Genomic DNA, 23,072 nt, shown 5'->3' on the forward strand with positions numbered 1-23,072 from the left:
CTGCTTGTGCAATTACAATCCCAGAGAGGGCGTCTACCCGTGTCTGTCTTTTTGCAAGCATATCATAAAACTGCCTGTTTCTATTGTATGATCTTATCACACAGTTTTACTTTTAAACCAGCTGGTGACCTAAGGTGTTAATCACAATATATCAATATCTATTTTTTTTTTTTTTGTTTTTTTTTTTTGAGACAGGGTTTCTCTGTATAGCCCTGGCTGTCCTGGAACTCACTTTGTAGACCAGGCTGGCCTCAAACTCAGAAATCTGCCTACTTCTGCCTCCCAAGTGCTGGGATTAAAGGCATGCGCCACCACGCCCGGCTTAGTAATATCTATTCTTAAATTTTATTTATTTTTAATGTATGTGTCTTGCCAACATGTATATCTACATCACATGTGCCTGGTGCCCTAGAATGCCAGAAGAGGGAATCAGATCCCCTGAGATTGGAGTAACAGACAGTTATGAGCTGCCATATGGGTGCTGGGAATCAAATATGGGTCCTTTGAAGAAGTAGCCAGTGCTCTTAATCACTATGCCATTTCTCCAGCTCGCAAGAGCAGCAAGTGCTCTTAAGCACTCAGTCATCTCTCTGCTCTTCTTCCTCCTTTTTGTTTGAGTTTTGTAGCCTGGCTTTTCTGGCAAGACATGAATTTGGATGATCCTCCTGCCTCTACCTCTAAAGTGCTGGCTTTCTTTACAGGCAAAGGCCTCTATACCCAGGTTCCAAATCATATCTTAAAGTTAAATAAAAAAATAAAATAAATAAAAGTATTTCATAACAAAGCCTCAAAAAAATAAAATAAATAAAAGTACTTCATAACACAGCCTCAAAGCTCCTTTTACTTTATTTGGGGTGTGTGTGTGTGTGTGTGTGTGTGTGTGTGTGTGTGTTTATGCGCACACATGTGTTGTTTTTATTTGAGAAGGTCTCATGCAGCACAGATTGGTTTCAAACTAAGCAGCAGTGCTTGGCCTCAACACCTGATCCTCCTACCACACCTCCCAAGTTCTACCACATCCAACTAAAGCTTAATTCTTTGCGACATTTAAATTTAGATTCAGCTGTAAAAGACAGAGGAATTGGATCCATTCCTTATTGTTTGTTCATTCTTTCCTGGTGCAAAGGATTGAACCCAGGCCTTTACCACAGAGCTACATCTCCAGCCTTCCCTATATTTAACAGGAAAGTGAGCCCGAGTATAATGGTATATGCCTGCAATCCCAGTTCTTTGGAGACTGAGGCAAAAGGGTCGGGAGTTTGAAGCCAGTATGGACTATACAAGATGGCCCTGTCTTGAACCTCAAAACAGCAATAAACATTTCACACAAACTACAAAGTCAGGTAAAGTAGTTCACCTCCAAGCCTGATCACCTGAGGGTCCACACAGGGGAAAGAGAGCCCTAACCCCTCACACTGTCCTCTGATCTCCACAGAGAGCCCTAACCCCTCACACTGTCCTCTGATCTCCACAGAGAGCCCTAACCCCTCACACTGTCCTCTGATCTCCACAGAGAGCCCTAACCCCTCACACTGTCCTCTGATCTCCACAGAGAGCCCTAACCCCTCACACTGTCCTCTGATCTCCACAGAGAGCCCTAACCCCTCACACTGTCCTCTGATCTCCACAGAGAGCCCTAACTCCCTCACATTGTCCTCTGATCTCCACAGGGGCGACATGGTACATACATGCCTACACATATACAGACATTAAATGAAAAACTTTAAAGTTTTTCTTAGGGTTTCTATTGCTGCAGTGAAACACCATAACCACAAAGCCAGCTGGGGGGAAAGGGATTTATTTAGTTTACACTTCCATTTCACTGTTCATCATCAAAGGAAGTCAGGACAGGAACTCATGCAGGGCAGGAGCTGCTGCAGAGACCATGAAGGGTGTCTTAGGGTTTTATTACTGTGAAGAGACACTATGACCAAGACAACTCTTATAAACAAACACATTTAATTGGGGCAGGCTTACACTTCCAGAGGTTCAGTCCATTACCATCATGGTGGGGAGCATGGCAGTGTGCAGGCAGACGTGGTTCTGGAGGAGCTGAGATGTCTGCACTTTTTTCCCATTAATTTATTTATTCACTTTACATCCCGATCCCACCCTCATCCCAGTCCTCCCAACACATACTCCTCTTCCCATCCCCCTGCCCCAGTACCAACCCACCCTGGCACATCAAGTCATTGCAGGACTACGCACATCACATCCTCTCCCACTGAGGCCAGGCAAGGCAACCCAGCAGAGAACAGGATCCATAGGCAAGCATCACGGTCAGGGACAGCCCCACTCCAGTTACCTGAAGACCCACAAAAAGACCAAGCTGCACATCTGCTACATATATTTTAGGGTTGGGGGTAGGTCCAGCCCATGCATGCTTCTTGGTTGGTGGTTCCCTGGGAGCCCTCAAGGGTCCAAGTTAGTTGACTCTGTTGATCTTCCTGTGGAGTCTGTATCCCCTCCTGGTCCTTCAGTCCTTTCCCACCTCTTCCACAAGACTCTTTGAGCTCTGTCTAATGTTTGGCTGGAGGGTCTCTGCATCTGTTTCAGTCAGCCGCTGGGTGGAGTCTCTCAGAGGACAGTTATGCCAGGATCCTGTCTGCAAGCATAACAGAGTATGATTACTAGCATCAGGGATTCATTCTTGCTCATGGGTCTCAATTTGGGACAGTCATTGGTGGGCCATTCCCTCTGTCTCTGCTCCATCTTTGTCCCTGCACTTCTTGTAGGCAGGACATGTTTTGGGCAAAAGGTTTTATGGGTGGATTGCTGTCCTTATCCCTCCACTGGGAGTCCTGTCTGGCTACAGGAAGTGACCACTTCAGGATCCATATCCCCTACTGCTAGAGTCACCCTCATAGATTCCCTAGAGTTTCTCCCATCCCAGGTCTCTGCCACATCCTAGAGACGCTCCCCCACCCCAGCTTCTGCCTATTTCTGTTCACTCTCCTGGCCTTCTCTCTCTGGCTCTCCCTACACCCCCCCCCCACTACATTCCCCTTCACAGTCCCCTTTCTCACCCAGTTCCCTCCTTCCATACAACTTCAATGACTATTTTATTTCTCCATCTGAGTAAAATTCAAGTATCCTCCCTTGAACCCTCCTTGTTATTTAGCTTTTGTGGGCAATTGTGGATTATAGTGTGGGTATCCAGTACCATGCATGTCCTTTGGGATCTGGGTTACCTCACTCAGAGATAACCTTTTGTAGTTCTATCCTGTTCTATTTTGCCTACAAAATTCATGATGTCCTTGTTTTTAATAGCTAAGTGGTATTCCATTATGTAAATGAACCACATTCTCTTCATTCTTCTGTTGAGGAACATCTGGATTGTTTTCAGTTTCTATTACAAATAAAGCTGCTATGAATATACTTGAGAAAGTGTCCTTGTGATATGGTGAAGCACCTTTTAGGTATATTCCCAAGAGTGGTATAGCTACATCTTGAGGTAGAGCTATTTCCAAGCTTTCTGAGAAACCACCAAATTGATTTCCAGAGTGGTTGTACAAGTTTGCAATCCCACCAATAATAGGGGAGTGTTTCCCTTGCTCTATATCCTCAATAGCATGTGCTGTCACTTGAGTTTTTTGATCTTTGCCATTCTAATTGGTGTAAGGTGGAATCTTAGGGTCATTTTGAGTTGCATTTACCTGACATCTAAGGACATTGAACATTTTTTTTTTTAAGTGTTTCTAGCCTATTAGAGAGTCCCCTGTTTAGAATTCTCTGTTTTGCTCTGCACCCCAGTTTTTAATCAGGTTATCTGGATATCAGCTCTCTGTCAGATGTATGGTTGGTAAAAATCTTTTCCCAATCTGTAGGTTGCCATTTTGTCCTATTGACAGTGTCATGTCTCTTACAGAAGTTTTTCAGTTTCATGAGGTCCCATTTATTAATTGTTGATCTTAGTGCCTGAGTTACTTGTGTTCTGTTCAGGAAATTGTTGCCTGTACCTGTTATACCAATAAATTTAATAATATTTGCAGCTATCATGAAGGGTATTGTTTCCCAGATTTCTTTCTTAGCCCATTTATTGTTTGTATAAAACAGGGCTACTGTTTCTTTTTTTTTTAGTTAATTTTGTATATAGCCACTTTGCTGAAGGTGTTTATCAGTTATAGGAGTTCTCTGGTAGAGTTTTGGGGTTACTTATATGTACTATCATATCTGCAAATAGCGATACTTTGTCCTTTTCCTTTCCGATTTATAACTCCTTGATCTCCTACAGTTGTCTTACTGCTCTAGTGTTTGCCTCAACTTCAGGTAATATATTGAAGAGATATGGGGAGAGTAGACAGCCTTTTCTTGTCCCTGGTTTCAGTGGAATTGCTTTACATTGCTCTCCATTTAATTTGACATTGGCTGCTGGATTGCTGTATAGTGCTTTTATTGTGTTTATGCATGTGCCTTGTGTTCCTGGTCTCTCCAAGACTCGGCACTAGTCAGCAGGGGGCCCAGGAGGGATGACAGAAGTTCTCAGCTGTGCCTCAGTCAGGGAAGACCTGAGACCGACAAGCTTTCAGGTAGCGCTACTCATCATCCTCTGCCACTGTCTGTTGAGTCCTTTTTATACTCCCTCCAAACATCACGTGTTCCCCATGTGTCTTGCCTCAGCTCATGTGTCTGTCTTAGCTGACATCACTCTGTTAATCAGCCTGCGTCCAAGGAAGTGTCAAGAAACTGCAGCACAGCACCAGAAGGCTGTTGTTGGTTTGGTTTGTTTGTTTGTTTGTTTGTTTGTTTTGGCACGTTTCTCTCTATAGAGTCCTGACAAACAGAGTTCAACTATGCAATGTAAGGCAGACCAATATATGATTGTCCTTATCAAAGACTCCTTTGTCACATGTCCTTTCACACGCTTGCTTTAGCAGAACATCCTTTCTTCTGTGTCTGCTTCAGCTAAAGATCCTTCATGAGTCTGCCTTAGTCTTTCACTGTGTCTGCTTCAATGAAGCATTCCTTTATGTGTTTGCCCTAACAACACACCATCTAACACAACTACTTTCCAAAGAAACCCTAAGTTTCCACTTCAAGCCATTTTCAGAGGGGTTTCACTTGAATTGGATGATATATTTTCAAAAGGTCTTTTTTGAGATGTGGTCTCATTATGTATCTGGGCTAGCCTGAAACTCACTTTGTATAGCAAGTTAGCCTTGAATCTACTTACCTACATTAAAGGTGTATATTATACTGCAGAGAAAAAAATAAGGTGTATTCTTAATGATGGGATGTTGTATTTGGTAGATAGCTTCTGTCTTTTTCTTTTTGGGGGGCCAGCCTGGGCTACATGTGATGACCTGGTGTTGATAAAAACAAATCCAAGACACAGTTACTTCCACACTACCCTATTGGTTCTATTCAGTGTAGAGAATGATAGCAGAAGGCCACAAATACTACAGGATGGTCATCAGCAGGGGCAACTTGGTCAAAGTTACATATTCCATAAATGCAAAATTATGTCTACAACAGCATCCATCAAAAGGAAATACTTGTTGAAGATGCATAAAAACACTTAGGTATTAATTTATTCAGCTGTTAACATATATTGCCATATTTCCCCTGCTTCAACTCTGCTCAGTCTGCAGTGGTGTTTTCTGTTTCAGCTGCTTCATGCATTGTTTACAGTGGGGTTACATTGCTCTTGAGCTTGGAGTGTGGAACTCAGTCAACCAGTGTGGGACTGTGAAAAGCGGTCTGGTTTCTGGTTGAGCTAGGCTTAAAACCCCAGTGACCCTACAGCTGTCCCCGCAGTGGGGGATCCTGCAAGTGATGGTAGGTATTTTGTCATGCTCCTGGACACCATGCCCCTGACACGAGACAGTAGCTCTTCATAATTCTGTGGCCCTCAGTCACATAAGGGCAATGCCCCAAGCCCCTCCACAGGTAGAGGACCTGACCACAGATGATGTAGCCTCAAGACAGATCTCCATTTTAATGAAGTACCTAAAGGCCTGGAGGGCTTAACCCATTAAGCTCTCCTTCCCAGACACTCCTTCCTGCAAAAGTTACTTAACCTCAGGCCCGCCCTGAGAAAGTGGGGTATAGATTTCTCATCTCCACTCTTCGTCATGACAATAAATGCCTTAAAACCATGGACTGTCTCTTCTCATCAGGATCCTCCATGGGGAGCAATAGAGCAGGGCTTTGCCTAAAGAGCCTAGTCTCCCACAGAAAGACTCTCAGTACTCCCAGCTACCATCTCCACCAAACCAAGCCACCTGCCGACCAAGGCAAGCACTCTCTCATCCCCAAGAGAACCAGCCGGAGCTTTCTCCTCCCCCATTTCCCTTCCGCCCCTGGCTAGATCCAGCCTGCAACCCCCACTCTGTTCTCAGCTCTCAGCTCTTTCCCGGCATCCAGCGGTGTCTGGGGTGCCCAAGAGTCTGAGAACCTGATGTCCCTGGCCTCCATGCAGATCCAGGGATCCCTTCCCCACTCCCCCCCCCCCCCAGTCAACTCCAGCAGTCCCTCTTGTTTTTGCCTCCATCTTTGTCTCGTTGTCTCACTAGGGAACATCTCGAAGTAAGTACCACTGACCAAGGGTCAGGGTCTTACATTTGGGACCTCCTCTGGAATTTGAGGAGACCCCTGAGCAACCACCAACTAAGCTGATCAGAAGGAAAAACACTGAGCTTGGCACCAGAAACAGGTGCCTAAGTGTTTGTCTCTCTGTCTTCTGCTTTTACTTTTGGCTTGTGAGCACAGTGTTGGCTGGAAAGCCTCTGGTCTTGTGCAGTCAATTGTGGGGTGCAGATGTGCCTTAACACTGTAACCATGGGGAGTCTGGAGGACACCTCAGCGTCCCCCCCCCCCCCCGCGGGGAGTCAGAAGGACTCTGCTCCTTTTGGAAATGTCAAGACACAGGATCAGTGGCAGCTGACCGAGTCTTGCTATAACCTGGTTTCGGCTCCCGTAGCAGGGGCAAACTGTCTCTGTGTTGATTGTCTTTCTCTGTGTTCTTCGACTTGGACTGACATTATTTTTGGACATGGGACAGACTGAATCTACCCCGTTAAACATCCTAGTTAACCACTGGAGGGAAGTTAGGGAAAGAGGAGAAAACTTGTCAGTAGTAGTAAAGAAGGGCAAGTTAGTCACCCTCTGTTCCTCCAAATGGTCCACCTTCTTTGGAGTAGGGTGGCCACCCGTAGGGACCTTCGACCTGCAGGTGATCAAAACAGTAGGGGGAAAGAGTCTTTAGGCCAAGATCTCTCAGGCACCCAGACCAAGTTACCTAGAAGGATCTAGAAGAGGACTCACACACCCCCCCCCCGCACATGTCCTTGAAGAAAGCAGAGCTAATTGCCCTCACCAAAGTCTTGGAACTTGGGGTCAGCAAGAAAATTAACATCTACAAGGATAGCAGGTAAGCCTTTGCCATAGCCCACGTTCACAGGGCTATATACCAAGAAAGGGGACACATCAGAGGTAAAAGAAATAAAAATCAAGCAGGGAGTCTTGGATCTCTCGGATGCCCTGATGATGCTGGCAACTGTGAGTATTAGTCACTGCCCAGGACATCAGAAGGGAAGAGACTCAGTGGCCTGGGGCAATAACCAGGCAGAGAAGTGGCTCAAGAAGTGGCTATGCAGGGGCCTATCCAGATTATGGGCCTGCAGGAGACACCTGCTGGGAAATGGGACTGGACTAAGGAATAGCCTCATTTAGAATACACTGAAGAAGAAAGGACTCAGATTGCTAGCCACCCTACCAATTGTTACCTAGAGAAGAAGGGCACTGGTGCATACAAGAAGAAAAAAAATGTACTCCCCAAAAAGCAAGCAAAAGACTTACTAGGCCAAATGCACAGATGGACTCATTTAGGGGATAAAAAGCTTGTCCAAGCAGTTAAGGAATCTAAAGTATATATAATGGACCTCAGGTTTTGGGCCAGCGAGACAGTAGAACAATGTGAGGTATGCCAGCAAGTGAATGCTTATGTGGCCAAGAATAAACAGGGCAAAAGACCTAGGGGAGAACAGCCTGGGGTATATTGGGAGGTCAATTTTACAGAGGTTAAGCCAGGAAAATATGGATACAAATACCTTCTAGTGTTTGTGGATACTTTCCCTGGATGGCTTGAGGCTTTCCCCACCAAGCAGGAAACAGCTACCGTGGTAACCAAGAAGATATTAGAGGAAATTTTCCCAGGGTTCAGCGTGCCCAGGGTAATTGAATCGGACATCTGTACTGCTTTTATCTCTAAAGTCGAGGATTGGCAGAGACATTGGGGACTAATTGTACATATCCCCCATCCCCCCCACCCCCCCACCCCCCAGAGCTCAGGGTAGGTAGAGAGGATGAATAGAACCCTAGAAGAAACCTTAACTAAATTGTCCTTGGATGTCGGGGTCTCCCAGCTCTCTGTCGCCACTCACCTGCAGTTATCCACCAAGCCTACCTTACTGTTTATACTAATCACTGTCCTTCAAAGCCCAGCCCCCTGAAGGCGCTAAAATCCACGGTCAGTAACCTTAGGATCTACCAGAGCCACTCTAACGTAGCTGTGTCTCCACTGCCTGCTGAGAGGACCCTTTTGATGTTCCAGAAAACAACTCCACCTGTGCCCTGATCCTTGGACCCGCCTATACCTACAGACATTCACCTGTGCCTTCAAAGACTGGGGGTTGGGGACTGGTTTTTTTTTTTTTTTTCCCACACTATATAAGCTGAGTTCCTTCAGTAAACTTTGAGCCTCGATCAGAATATATTTGTCCTGGCTTCCAAATTTCTCTCGCACATTCCATTTCAGCCCAGCCCGCCTCTTAGGATGAACCCAGACAGGATTAAAGTGAGTTTTGCTGCAGGCAGAAACTCACACTTGGAGACTGGCGCTGACTGGGTGGTACTCCTTCCTCCGGCCCTGTTCCAAGCCAGAAACACCCCCTACCATTTTAACCTGACCCCTTCAGAGATGCTGTAGTTAAAGTAGATGGAGTAACTGCCTGGATTCATGTAACTCACATCAGACTAGCACCTGCACCTGATGCCAACTGGATAGCAGCCAGACACCCACGAAATCCCCTCAAGCTCAAGATTACCCACTCTTCTGCAAGGCCAGAGATCACTCACTCTGCCACTGGGGATGCAGCTTGGTCCATTACAGAGGGACACCTGCCTTATACCTGGTGGCCTAGCCTTGCCTTTAGTCTCTGTACGTTAGCAGAGGGCTTTGACTCCTGGGATGTCCCCTCCCTGGAAACACACGGGGAGGGATTGCCTGAATGTGGGGGACAAGGACTTGTGAATCTAAACAGTGTCCCAGAAGCAGCCTTGGAGGGTGGGGCTTAGGGTGTGGACTGCCGAAGTTGAGGCGTGTTCTTTGAGAAACCACTACATATGTGTGCCCCTGAGATGGGAGAAGCCGGTAGCAGGCCCGTCAGTGGGAGAGGGGAGCAACCACTTTCTCTGTGCTACCTGGGCATGTGAAACATCGGGAAGCACATCCTGGAGACCATTCTGGGGCTAGTTGACGATTCAATGGCCAAGGTGAGAGAAGGGCTAGCCAAGCGTAGTCTTCATAAAAGAGAGAATGAGAGCAGTACGACTTGATGGTCCTGCGTCAACAATATCCCTGAGGACAGGACCTGAAGAATATGAGTTAGTTACCCAAGACCCCTGAGCATAGCTCTAGGATTGGAGCTCGTACAAGAAAAAAATGGGGAATGAGGGCCCCTAAGGGCTTGTTCCAGTCCCATACTTTCCTTACAGCTTCCCCTTCCTGCCTGGGGTCAGGGCTAGGCCAAGTTCCATTCTCTACCCACAGGAACTTTCTTGAGTAACAAATTCTCAAAATGTACTGACTGATAGTTACCTGACCCTCTGGAAAGTCCCAGGTAGAGTTCAAATGCTTGTCATGCTTGCTTGCCAGTAGATCTAAAGGTCAATATGCTTAGGCAATAAGTTTGAACTGTAACCTTGCTGATGTAACCTGTGCCCCTAAAAAGTATAAAAACTACTTGTAATAGCCATTCAGGTTCGCCTTCTTGTCACTCGCCTCAAGGGACTGATTGAGGGTTGACCCCGACACGCCGGAAAATAAACCTCTTGCTTTTGCATTGATCTGCATCTGGGTGTCTCACTCAGGGGGCATCTCGAAGGGACTGACTGAAGGTCGGGGTCTTACAGTTTGAATTCAGAAAAGCATAATCAGAAAAATATGTAAACAAATGACAGCAAGCACATACTAAATACTCACAGAGCAGCCCTTTCCCAGAGCTATCTCAGGACAGTCGCCTGGCACATACATACGATAGATTCTATCTGGGAAAGCAAAGCAGAAGGTCAGATCCAGATCCAGGGTGCACTGAGGACAGCGCTCGGCATAGCCTCACTGGAGCAGATTGGGTTCCTATCTATAGCTGTGTTCTGACATCCAACAAGAATAAACATGTCTTATAAATTGAATGCAAATATTTGTCACAGAGTCATGAAATCATGTCCAAGAACAGTTCAGGGAACAAAATACACTTCAGGTAAAAGGTCCTCTGCCTTTTCTTCTGGAGCCTCAATCACGGTTCCCTAAGGCATTGTTCACCAAGCCTTGTTCTCTGGGCTGCATTCCAACAATTCTCTCTGACAAGACTGTGACCGACTCTGTGATGATTTGAGTGAAAATGACCTTAGTAGGCTCATTGGGAGTGGCACTATTTGAGCAGATTAGGAGGCTCTGTCTTGGAGGAAGTGTGTCATGGGTCACGGGGGGGGGGGGACATTGGGTCATGGGGAAGGGAGTTGAGAGGGTAGAGACAGAGAAAGGCAGAGAAAGAGAGAGAGTAGAGTAGAGATCGGCCATAAGCACATGGTGGGGGAAGGAATGGGAGAGAGAGGGGGAGCAGGAGCAAGGGGACAGAGCAGGAGCAAGAGAGCAAGAGAGAGAGGAGAGGCAAGCGATCCCTTTTATGTGAGTCAGGCATACCTGGCTGTTTCCAGGTAACTGCGGGGTGAAGCCTAAACAAAATGCCAACTGTCTGCTTCAAAACTTAAGCATTCTACCCTGTAGTATATATAATATTCTCTCCACATTGGCATTTCCATTCATTTTAAGTCTTGTGTGCTTTAGCACTCACGTGGCTTAGGCAGGAAGATCACTGATTCTGAGGCCAGGTTGGGCTGTTAGGGTCCATGATTTGTTGAAGAATGACACCTCAGACTCAAACAGTATGGTAAACAGAGAGAGTGCTTTCCTCTGCAGAAATCCAGCATGCTGGGGTCCCCCTTTACCAAGACAGAGAAACCCTGAAGTGAGTTCCCAGGCCGGATTTAAAGGACATTAGGGGAATTCCTGGGAAGGGCTGGTGACTATCTTAGTCTTGGCTCTACCTCTAAGGATGTTTCAGAACCATTGCTGGAGCCTTGGGGGGAGGCAGGCAGGGTGGGGATGGGCTGGAAACTGTTGCAGAGGAGGTCTGGAAACTACTGCTGACCCATTGTCCTTGCCTCAGGCCAGGTAGCAGAGGGGTAACTTCAGATGGCAGGGCAGTTTCTGACTAGCTGCCTGAAGCCTGGCTTGTTTTTGTTTTTTTCCTAGTAACTGACTTGCCTGGGTTTGCCTGGACTTGCCCAGTTCTTAGGTCAAGTCTAATGAACTGTCAACTTAAAGCTTGTCATGGAATCAACTTAGCCTTCTCAGGGCTACATAATGGGTTCAAGGACAGCCACAGCTACATAGCTGTTGGGAAACCCTGCCTGTCGCTTAAGGTTGACATCTACCATGTCTAGATAGTTCCCCTAAGCTTGGCACAAAATGGAGGACTCCCTTTCCCAACAGGGCTTCCTCTTCTCTATCCTATCTAGAGAGTTTAACCCCCACACTCTACCTGTGGAATGCCATGCAATAAAGGGCAAAACTACAAGTTCAACTTCCAGGGATGCCTCTCCATGCAAATGAGGTATCCCCTCCCCAGAACCTTAAACCTCAGCACATGAAACTTTACCCTAAGAACTCCCATTTTCCAAAATCTACATAGTCCTTGTTCACCCTGACTAAAGAGCACAATCTGTTTTGTTGACTATCTTCTAAGAAAGCTGTTTTCTAAAAGAGCTGTAACATGGAAGAGCTGTAAAACTAAAATCTTCGGAGACCTCCTACCCCTAACATTCACTGCTGGCCCACATATTCTTGACTGCCATTCATCTTTTCTCACCCTGTGTGCACAGGGTCCCGGACACCCCAAGGGAAGAGGCGGACCTCAGAACTCGGCTCTGCTCCATCCTTTCCCATTGATGTGCAGCAGCGCCTAGACAACCCAAGGGAAGAAGCTTAAAACAGAGCCACACATAGTAAGGCTCTCCTTTAAACAATGCTGCCCCTCCCCCAAACAAACAAGCTCAAACCAAACCAAGACTAAGTAAAGTCTTGGAAGTGAGTTTCTATATTTTACAGATCTTCACATTTCTCAGTGCTCAGCTCAATGCATAAGCCCTTAACATGTCTGCTAGTGAACTCATAGCCATCTTAGTTTATGTAATTACACCTAGATCACTTTTGGTGTTTCTAGCGTGTATTCAAAATGTGTTAAGTGATACATGACTACACTTGGGTTTTAAAATTTCCCCAAAGAACAAGATGTAGTATATGCCTGAAATGCTAGTTTGTATGCAACTCTCAGGCTAAGGGTCAGGAGGAACTAAGTAGAGACCAAGGCTAGCCTGGACTACACAATAATACCCTGTCTCAAAACAACAAAATTCTCCAAGCGAATTTTATTTTATTTTATTCTTTAAAGATTTGTTTAGTTTTATTTATATGAGTACATTGTAGCTGTCTTCAGGCACACCAGAAGAGGGTATTAGATCCTATTACAGACGGTGGTGAGCTACCATGTGGTTGCTGGGAATTGAACTCAGGACCTTTGGAAGATCAGTCAGTGCTCTTAACCGCTGAGACATCTCTCCAGCCCCCAAGTGAATTTTATATTGAATATTTGCAGAATTACTTATGATGCTTTAGAAATATATATATATATATGATTTTTTCCATTGAAAATAGATTCTTTTCTTATATAATATACCCTGATATAATATATAATATATAATATATATAATATATAATATATATGATAATATATAGTATATAATATATAGTATAATATAAAATATAATATACAATATACAATATACAACATATAATATAATATATAATATGTAATATATTCCCCTCCCTCTACTCCTCCTAGTTCTACCCCACTATCTCTCCCCTCCAGATCCATTACCTTTCTTTCTCTTATTAGAAATGAATTTGCTTCCAAGTGTAAAAGTAACTTTTATTCTCCAGATGTAGTTGTTGTCTCAGAGGCTTACTGCTGAATAAACTCACCCTTTTTAGTTCTTTCTGAATTTCAGTCTGACTTCTCTTTCAGCCTCTGACTAAGTTGCTCTGCTTTGCCTCAAACTAACTCTGGCCATCTGTTCTAATCATCTGGCTCCTTCTCGTTCTCTGGTTCATTCTATCTTTACCTGCGACATGTCTCTGTAAAGCTGTTCTGATAAAGCTACCTCCTCCCTTCCCCTACCCCACCCCCACCCCTTGCACCTCTCTTTTCTCTTCATCCTTGTGAGGGTTGGGCATATCCTATCTCTGACTCATTCTGTCAATCTTTCTCTGGTTCGTTGCTTTCTCTGCACCTCAATTGGGTAAAGTTACTTTCAAACATGGCTGCCTCCTACTACAAACTAACCTTACCTTCATTGTTAGGGATTAAAGATGTATACTAAGGACATGTCTGTATCCTAGCTGGATCACAAAGACCTAGAAGGTCTTCAGATGTGAACCATTGCCAAAGCAGCCATATTGCTGGGTTAAAATTTCCTTATACCAAACCAAACATGACAAAATAAAAAATAATATGTAGCACAAACTATCCTATTAAAGTTAGACATGCTAACCGACAGGAGGTAAAGAGTCCCAGGAGCGGGCCCGCTAGTCAGAGGCCGCTTCTTCTCACAGCCGTACAATACTAAGCTAATGCTGTGCTATAAGAGGACCTGCTGCAGACCCATGTAGGGCCTGTGCTTGACGCTGCAGCCGCTGTGAGCTCATATGCACCCTGCTTAGTTGATTCAGGGGGCCTCGTTCTTCTGGTGTCCTCCATCCTCTCTGGCTCTTACTGACTCCTCTTCCTTGTTGTTTGTTTGTTTGTTTTCTCACCTCTGAGGGAAGGATATCCCATTTAGATGATCTCTCTGCATAATGTTTGACTATGGTCTCTACATCTGTTCCTATATGCTGCAGGAGGAAGCTTTTTTGATGATGACTGGATAAAGTACTGATCTAGGAGTGCAGCAGACAATCACTAGGTGTCATCTTATTGATATTTTTTTTCATTATTTAGGCCAGCAGTATTTGGTTTTACCTTAGGTCTCTTGGTTTTGGTTACCCAAGCGGTGTCAGGTATGGGTACCTTCTTGTACAGTGGACCTTAAGTCAAATCAGACATTGGCCTGGCTACTTCCACAAGTTCTGTGCCACCATTGCCCTAGTATATTGTTGAGCAGTGGGCATGGAGGAATAAAGGGGGTGGGAGAGAACCCGTGTCCTTCCAGAGTTCCGATGCTCTGGGCAGGCAGAAGGGGGGGGGGGACTGTCACACGCTCTCCAAGTGGGCCTCTGGGTAGGCGTCTGGTTGTGGCAAGCCACGAAAGCACAGTCCTGGGTGGGTGGGTGGTGGTGGAGATGGAGCAATCCGAGGTCTCTGGGTGTCACGGAGGCCAGAGATGACAGGTTCTAGCTCTTGGGCATCACAGGATGTCGCTGGACACCATGGAAGAGCTGAGAACAGAGTGGGGGCCCCGGGGGGCATCTCCGTCAGCCCTGGGGCCTAAGGGAGAAGACAGTAGGGGAAGAGGGGGGCACTGAGTGGTTCCCACATGGGCAGTGGCTGGAGCACAGGAAGGTCTTCCAGCCAGAGGTTAGACCCGGCTCTTTAGAGGAAAGTCCACTCAGTTGTCCCCAAACATCGAGTCCCAATGAGCACAGATGGTCTATGGTTTTAGAGCTTTATTGTAGAAAGGCAGAGAGAAAGAGAGAAGGTAGAAAGAGAGAGGCCGGCCATGGCCACGTGGGGGGGGGGAAGAGAGGGGGAGAAACAGAGCTAGAGATGAGAATGAGAAGAGTGAGCTTAAGAGAGAGAGGAGGGGCCAAGCAGCCCCTTTTATAGTGGGCTGGGCTATCTTGCAGTTGCCAGGTAACTGTGGGGAGGAGCATACCTGGCTATTGCCAGGTTAACTGTGGGGGTGGAATCTAGCCAGAATACCAGGAGTTTGGGGGCGTGACTGGTTGTCACAGGATTATGGAGTTGGGGCCTCCATGGTGTCAGGCTGGGAGCATGTCTGTCTGGGAGCATGATTCACTGTTCTGTCCCTTGTAGAGTTTCTACTGGGTCTCCGGAGTAAGCCTCGCTTGACCAGAAAACAGGCTGCCTTTCACGGTCTCACAGTATATTTTTGCAGCCTGGATAGATTTTAGGTCAAAAGCTTTGTGGATGGTCTGGCTTCCATGTTTCTCTTTTAGTAGCCTGTGAAGTAAACATAAAAATGAACTTTCATGAGTTAATGCTGTTTAGACGAATTAGTGATTTTATAGAATTCCTGATTTGATTCACATAATCTTAGGAAGAAATCATTAAAAGATGGTTTTAGTTGTTTTGCTAGAAAGATGTAATAAAGTTAGAATCAAGCATAGAATGTGTGTGCCCACTCCTCATAAATAGTAAGTAAAGGCTGCATTGTAAGAAATACAATGAATTTTCCCACCAAAACGAGATACAGGGTTGGGATAAATTTGTGTTCAAGGAAAAACATTCAGGTCCAAGAATGAAGCCATAGGTATGCACTATGATAAAGCAAGGCCATGTAAAAACTGTTGATTTGAACTTATAATGAGATTACAGTATGAAACATTGCTTTGAACTTGTTATTGATACCTTTCTGAAACTCTCCTTTTTTTATTATTATTATTATTTTCTTTATTTATATTTCAAATGCTATCCCGAAAGTTTCCCATACCCCTCCCCCCACCTCTGTTCCCCTTCCCACCCACTCCCACTACTTGGCCCAGGCCTTGCCTTGTGCTAGCTGAAACTCTCCTTTTATGTAACATTTTATCTATGAGATATTTTTTTTCTTACATAGTGTGATGGTTTGTATATTCTTGGGCCAGGGAGTGGCACCATTTGGAGGTGTGGCCTTGTTAGAATAGGTGTGACCTGGTTGGAGTAGGTATGGGCATAAGATCCTCACCCTAGTTGCCTGGAAGCCAGTCTTCCACTACCAGCCTTTGGATGAAGACGTAGAACTCTCAGCTCTGCCTGTGCCATGTCTGCCTGGATACTGCCATGTGCCCACCTTGATGATAATGGACTGAACCTCTGAACCTGTAAGCCAGTCCCGAGTAGATGGTTTTTATAAGACTTGCCTTGGTCATGTTGTCTGTTCACAGCAGTAAAACCCTAACTAAAACACATAAAAAACTTGTTTAACAAACTATTAAAATGCTGATAGCAATAGAGGTGGCATAGCCATTTTCTTTTTCTTTTTTTTAAAGATTTATTTATTGTTATACACTGTAAGTACACTATAGCTGAGTTCAGACACACCAGAAGAGGGCATCAGATCTCATTATGGGTGGTGGTGAGCCACCATGTGGTTGCTGGGATTTGAACTCAGGACCTTCGGAAGAGCAGTCAGTGCTCTTACCCGCTGAGCCATCTCGCCAGCCCCCACATAGCCATTTTCTGCTTCTCCTGGAGTGTGTGTTATTTGTGTGAGTGACTTCTTTCCTTTCCTTTCTTTTCCCTCTGGTTCAAAAAGAGTTACCAAGCTCAGAGCCACAAGCCTGGCCAGCCAGGAATTCCTGGCTGGCTCACCAGAGAAAGGAGCACTAGCAATAAATCCTTTTTGTAGTTCTCCAGCCCTTATTTAAGCAACAAAGAGTTACATTTCCTCAACACTAATTCAAACACAAAGAGTTAAGTTTCCCCAGTGTTTATTCAAGCATAGAGAGTGAAAGAGAAAAGAAGCCAGTGGTTTTCAGCCATAGAATGATCAAGAGAGTATGAAGTTTCCAGAAGCCACCAGCTTCTAGCCCCCAGTACAGTTAGGGAGATTTCCAAGGCTGGAGATCATCAGTCTTTTGGCTTTCATCCAGCTCTGTGTTTCACCTCAGCTCCAAACCCCAAGAGGCTGGGGCTGGCCCCAGGCAGTGATAGACTATGGGGAGTTTTGAAATTAGACTAGATGTATTTTGCATTATGCAACGGCTATGTAAGTCCCTCATAGACTCATGTATTTGAACAAGCTTATGTGGGCTGAGTAGTAGAATATGGTGGTTTGAATATGCTTGGCCCATGGGAAGTGGCACTATTAAGAGGTGTGGCCTTGTTGGAATAGATGTGATCTTGTTGGAGAAAGTATGTAACGGTGTAGGTGGGCTTTGAGATCTCTTTGTACTCAAGCTCTGCCCAGTGAGGAGGAGACCCTCCTTCTAGCTGCCTGTGGAAGATAGTCTCCTCCTGGCTGCCTTCAGGTCAAGAGTCAGAACTCTTGGCTCCTCCAGCACCATGTCTGCCTGCATGCTGCCATGCTTCCCATCATAATGATAATGGACTGAACTTCTGAAATCTAAGCCAGCTCCAATTAAGTAATTTCCTTCATAAGAGTTGGCTTGGGGGCTGGTGAGATGGCTCAGCGGGTAAGAGCACCGACTGCTCTTCCAAAGGTCCTGAGTTCAAATCCCAGCAACCATATGGTGGCTCACAACCATCTGTAACAAGATCTGACGCCCCCTTCTGGAGTGTCTGAAGACAGCTACAGTGTACTTACATAAATAAATAAATAAATAAATAAATAAATCTTTAAAAAAAAAAAAAAAAAAAAGAGTTGGCTTGGTCTTGGTGTCTCTTCATCTCAATGAAACCTAAACTAAGATTGTGTGTGAGGGTAATTATATGATTTAGGCTGTAGAACTGTTTCTTTTCCAAATTTGGGTGCCCTTATGTTTGGGGGCATAGATGTTAAGAATAGAAATGTCTTCTTGGTGCTTTTTTTTCCTCCTTTGATGAGTGTGTAGTATCCTTCCTTATTTCTTCTGATTAGTTTTGGTTTGAAGTCTATTTTCTTAGATATTAAAATGGCTACAACAGCTTGCTTTTTAGGTCCATTTGCTTGGAAAAGTCTTTTTCCAACTCCTACCATGAGATAATGTCTATCACTGATGTTACGGTTTGTTTTTTGGATGCAGCAGAAGGATTGATCTTGCTTTTACATCCATTCTGTTAGTCTGTGTCTTTTTATTGGGACTTGACCAATGAGGGTTGATTCCTGCTATTTCATTGTTGTAGTAGTTGGTGTTGGTGGTAATGGTGGTGATGCTGTGTGTGTGTGTGTGTGTGTGTGTGTGTTTGTGTGTGTTTCTCTCCTTTGATTTTTTTTTTGGAAGATAATTTTGTAATTATATTCATGTACAGAAAACTTAGTGTACATTTAACCCCATTTAGTGTCGAGTTCTTTAGCCTTTGCCTTTTCCAGCTTGGCAATGCGAGCCACAGACTTAGAACCCAGGACGTTGCCTCCCCAGTGGCGATGGATCTCATCATCTCTGTCATTATAATTGGTCCTAATAGCTTCCACTAGATTAGCCAGAACACCCTTGTCTTCTGAGTTAACCTGTGTGAAGGCAACAGTGGTGCATGTCTTCCTGTGGACCAGGTGCTCCAGCCTGGCCTTTCCCTTGATGATGCTGTAGGGCACCCCCATCTTTCAACACAGGGCAGGCAGGAAGACCACCAGCTCAATGGGGTTTACATCATGGGCAATCACCACCAGCTGAGCCTTCTTGTTTTCCACCAAGGTCGTGACTGTATTGACTCCTGCTCAGAAGACAGGTGATCTCTTGGTTGGGACATCCCCTTTGCCAGCAGCTTTCTTCTCAGCACAGGCCAGTAGCCTTTGCTTCTTCTCTTGCTTTGTCTCTGGCCTGTGCTTGTGGGCAAGCTTAGGCAGCTGAGTAGCTGTTCGCCTGCTCAGGGACTGGGTGAACTGGTTAATGGCAGGAGGTACTTTGAGCCGCTTATAGAGGATGGCTCTTTGCCGCTGCAGCCTGATGTAGTGGGGCCATTTGACGAAGCCTACTAGATCTCTTTTGGGCTGGATGTCCTGCCCAATGCTAAAGTTCTTGGGCCTTTTCTCAAACAAAGGATTGAACGCCTTTTGGCCTCCCGTGATGACAGCAGGGGCTGGGGCCACCTTCTTCTACTTGGCCTTCTTTCCCTTGGGCATCCTGCTTGGCTGGTGGAGAGAGGAGTCTCCTTTGATTTTTGGGGTCTGGGATTTTTTATTTGCTATGATTCCATGAGTGTAGTTAAGCTCCTTCGGTTGGAGTTTTCTTTATATACCTTGTGTAGGGTCAGTTTGTAGATAGATATTGTTTAAACTTGACTTTATCATGAAATATCTTATTTTCTCCACTCATGGTCTTTGAGAACTTTGTTGGGTTTAGAAGTCTGTGCTGGCATCTGTGGTCTTGGAGTCTGTAGCCTATCTGCCCAGGTCCTTCAGGCTTTTGGAGTTTCCATTAAGAAGTCAGGTAATTCTAATAAGTCTGCCTTAGTATGGTACTTGGCCTTTTCCCTTTGCATCTGTTATCATTCTTTCTTTTTCTTTTTTGAATGTTTGGTGTTTTGATTATTATGTGGCAAGTGGATTTTATTTTCTGGTCCAGTCAATTTGATATTCTGTATGCTTCCTGCACCATGATAGGCATCTCTTTCTTTAAATTAGAAAAATTTTCTTCTATGATTTTATTGAAAATATTTTCTGGGCCTTTGAGCTGGAATTCTTCTCTTTCCTTCATTCCAATTATTCTTAGGTTTGGCCTTTGCATAGTGTCTCACATTTCCTGGATGCTTTGAGTCAGGAGTTTTTCAGATTTAACATTTTTGACCCATCTATTAATTTCTTCTATTGTATCTTTAACACCTGAGATTTTCTCTTCCATCTCTTATTCTGTTGGTGAAGCTTGCTTCTGCATTTTCTGCTTGAATTCCTAAAATTTTCATTTCCAGAATTTCCCCATTTGTGTATTGATTCTATTTCCATTTTTTATGTCTTGAACAATTTTATTCATTTCCTTCCACTGTTCGTGTTTTCTTAGTTTTAGTTACGGGATTAATTTCTTCAGTTTCCACTGAATTTCATTTAGGGATTTATTTATTTCCTCTTTAAGAACCACTATCATCTTCATGTAGTTGGCTTTAGGGTCTTTTTCTTGTGCTTTATTTATGTTGGAATATTCAGGAAATGCTGGGGTAGGATAGCTGGGATCTAGTGTAGACATATTGCCCTGGATGTTATTGATTGTGTTTTTATTCTAGGCATCTGGGTTTGGGATGATTCTAGGTCTATCTAGATGTTGATTTTTAGATTTGTCTTTGCTGGATGTATGTTTTATTCCTTGGTTTCTGTTTTCTCTCTGGGCTTTCAGAGACTGTGGTGGCCATGTTGCCCATTTTCTGCCCTGCTTAGTTAGTGTGTTTACAAGGAATGCCTGCTGGTGTTGGAGGCTAGGATACTGGGATGAGTTTGGAGAGAAGGTCTGTGATTTTGGGGGATGGGTTCAGAGAGGAAAGGAAAACCACAGCAGGTTCCTACTACAGAGCAGTCCATGTGACTTTGAGGATTGGATCTCAGGAATAGCAGGAAAGGTGTGGGTCTGCCTTCAGTCTACTTGCCGCTCTGGGAGGACCATCCCTTGGGTAAGCAGAACGTGCCTGCTTTAGTTGTGGTCTGGGACAAAGCAACAAGTGAAGAGTGGAAGGTTAGAGGGGGAAGATCTGTGGGATCCATAGGAGATAGGACTGAGGGGGCGGAAGGCTGAGAGGGGGGTTGGATCTGTGGGATCCACAGGAGATAGGATTGAGGGGGCAGGAAGGCTGAGAGGGGGATTGGATCTGGAGAAACATAGAAGAAAAGGTTTGCAGGCAGCCTCCCTGGCTTTCTGGCAGGCATGGTCTGTCCTATACACGTCTATACTGCCATTAGTGTTTAATTATAGCTTTCATACTCTGTGAGACGAGGAAAGGAACTGCTGAATACAGTCTTCACTACAAATGAAGAAACTTTGAAAAGTTTGCTCAAAATCTTATTAATCAACAAGCATGAGAATCAGGACTTTTTTTTTAAGATTCTATTTTATTTTAGGTATTTATGAGTGTGTGTGCTCTGGATAGTTTTTATGCCAACTTCACACAAGCTAGTGTCATTTTGAGAGCAAGGAACCTCAGCTGATTAAAAAAAAAATGCCTCTAAAGATGTGCTGTAGGCATATCTGTAGGGCATTTTCTTATTTAGTGACTGATGTGGGAGGGGCCAGCCCAATGAGGGTGGAACTATCCATGGGCAGGTGTTCCTGGTTCTGTGAGAAAACAGGCTGAGCAAGCCATAATAAGCAAGCCAGTGCACCGATCCATGACCTCTGCATAAGTTCCTGCCTTCAGGTTCCTGCCCAGTTTGAGTTCCTGTTTTGGCTTCCCCCAGTGGACTGCACTTTAGGATATGTAAGCCAACTAAACCCTTCCCTCTTCTTTTTGTTCCCTGGGTTTCGTCACAGCAATAATGACCCTAAGATAGTGTGTTCGGGTGTGAGGGTGTGTGGGTATGTGTGGGTATGTTTGTGCAGTTGCCCATAAAGGCCAGAAGAGGACATTAGATCTTCTGCAGCTGCAGTTACAGGCATTATGAGTCGCCCTGTGGGTGCTGGGAACTGAAACGGAGTCTTCTGTAAGAGCAGTGCTTTTAATTACTGAGCTGTCTCTCTGGCCTGATGAATGATTAAGATAATTCTTGCTCTTTCTCTTCTCTCCTTTCCTCTTTTCCTCCTCCTTCTCCCCAAGCCCTGTCTCTTTCTTTTATTGCTGAGAATGGACCCTGAAGCTTTTTGCTTTCTGGGTCAGCACTGACTGTAGCACTAAGCTGTAACTTCATCCTTGACTTCATTCTTTTTTATAATGTTCTCCCCTCCTTCCTTCAACTTACTCTGCTATAAAACTCTTCAGTCTGGAGATCATCATCTGTAGACTGACAGGAATGAAAATGTGAAGGTTATGAAGTAGAAATGCTTCAGCCAGCTCTAAAGAGCAAGGTTCTTTCTGCGAGAAAGGTCAGAGTTGACATCACTATGAAAATGTATTAGACTTTTCAAAGGAAATGAATTGAATTTATTGTCTTGACAGTTTCATGCAGCCCAGGGTGGCCTTGCATTCTTGATCCTTCTGCCTATGCCTCCCAAATAGCACATGCTCCAGAATTTAACATTTACTATATACATTTATTTTTTTTCTCTTTCTGTTTTTCAATGGGCCAGAATCATTTAGAAAACCTGGGATTAAGAGAACATTAAAATGATCTTCTTCATCTATAAATAATTGCTATCTACACTCAGGGAAAGTACCACACAATCTAAAAAATTTAAAGTTAATCCTCAGAGTGAAATGGAATTGCTTAAAGATGGAGGTCACACCTAGCCCTCTGCTCTCTTACAGAGCCCTCCTCTCTCTCTGGTAGAGAGACAATACTTAGATATTATTTGTCTAGAGTTCTCAGTACATGAGGGTAAGCACTAACGATAAGAATCTGTGGATTGGGACCCAGGCACCCAGGAACTCCACCTGACAAATGACACAGCTTCCGTCCAGTCTGAGCTGGTGCCCTGAGAAGACCTTGGGCACAAACTCTGCAGCCAGTCCCACAATACCCAGAGGAAGCTCCACTCCCAGGTGTTCTAACATGCCCAGGAACACAGGATCCCAGGATCCCAGGAGCTTGGTCACACCAGGATCTCAGGATTCCAGGATCCCAGAATCACAGATCACAGAGACAGCTAAACTCTGAGGAGTTCTGACACAACCAGGATCACAGGAGGGACAGGTCCCAGTCAGATATAGTGAGGGCAGGTAGCACTAGAGATAATCAGATGGATGGCGGGAGGCAAGCAGAAGAACTTAAGCAACAGAAACCAAGGTTACTTGGCATCATCAGAACCCAATTCTCCCACCATAGCAAGTCCTGGATAC

At 44.9% G+C, this 23,072-nt stretch overlaps 1 protein-coding gene and 1 pseudogene across 1 annotated transcript in view; one reads left to right on the forward strand and one right to left on the reverse strand.

Annotated features, from left to right (window-relative positions):
* The window catches only part of LOC110321475 (MOB-like protein phocein), a 59,618-nt gene that overhangs the window by 8,609 nt on the left and 27,937 nt on the right, over positions 1–23,072 (forward strand). The gene's annotated exons all lie outside the window — the stretch shown is intronic.
* Positions 18,487–19,287, reverse strand: LOC110321357 (annotated as a pseudogene).

Source organism: Mus pahari, chromosome 5 (assembly GCF_900095145.1).
Source record: "Mus pahari chromosome 5, PAHARI_EIJ_v1.1, whole genome shotgun sequence".
NCBI classification, from domain to species: domain Eukaryota; kingdom Metazoa; phylum Chordata; class Mammalia; order Rodentia; family Muridae; genus Mus; species Mus pahari.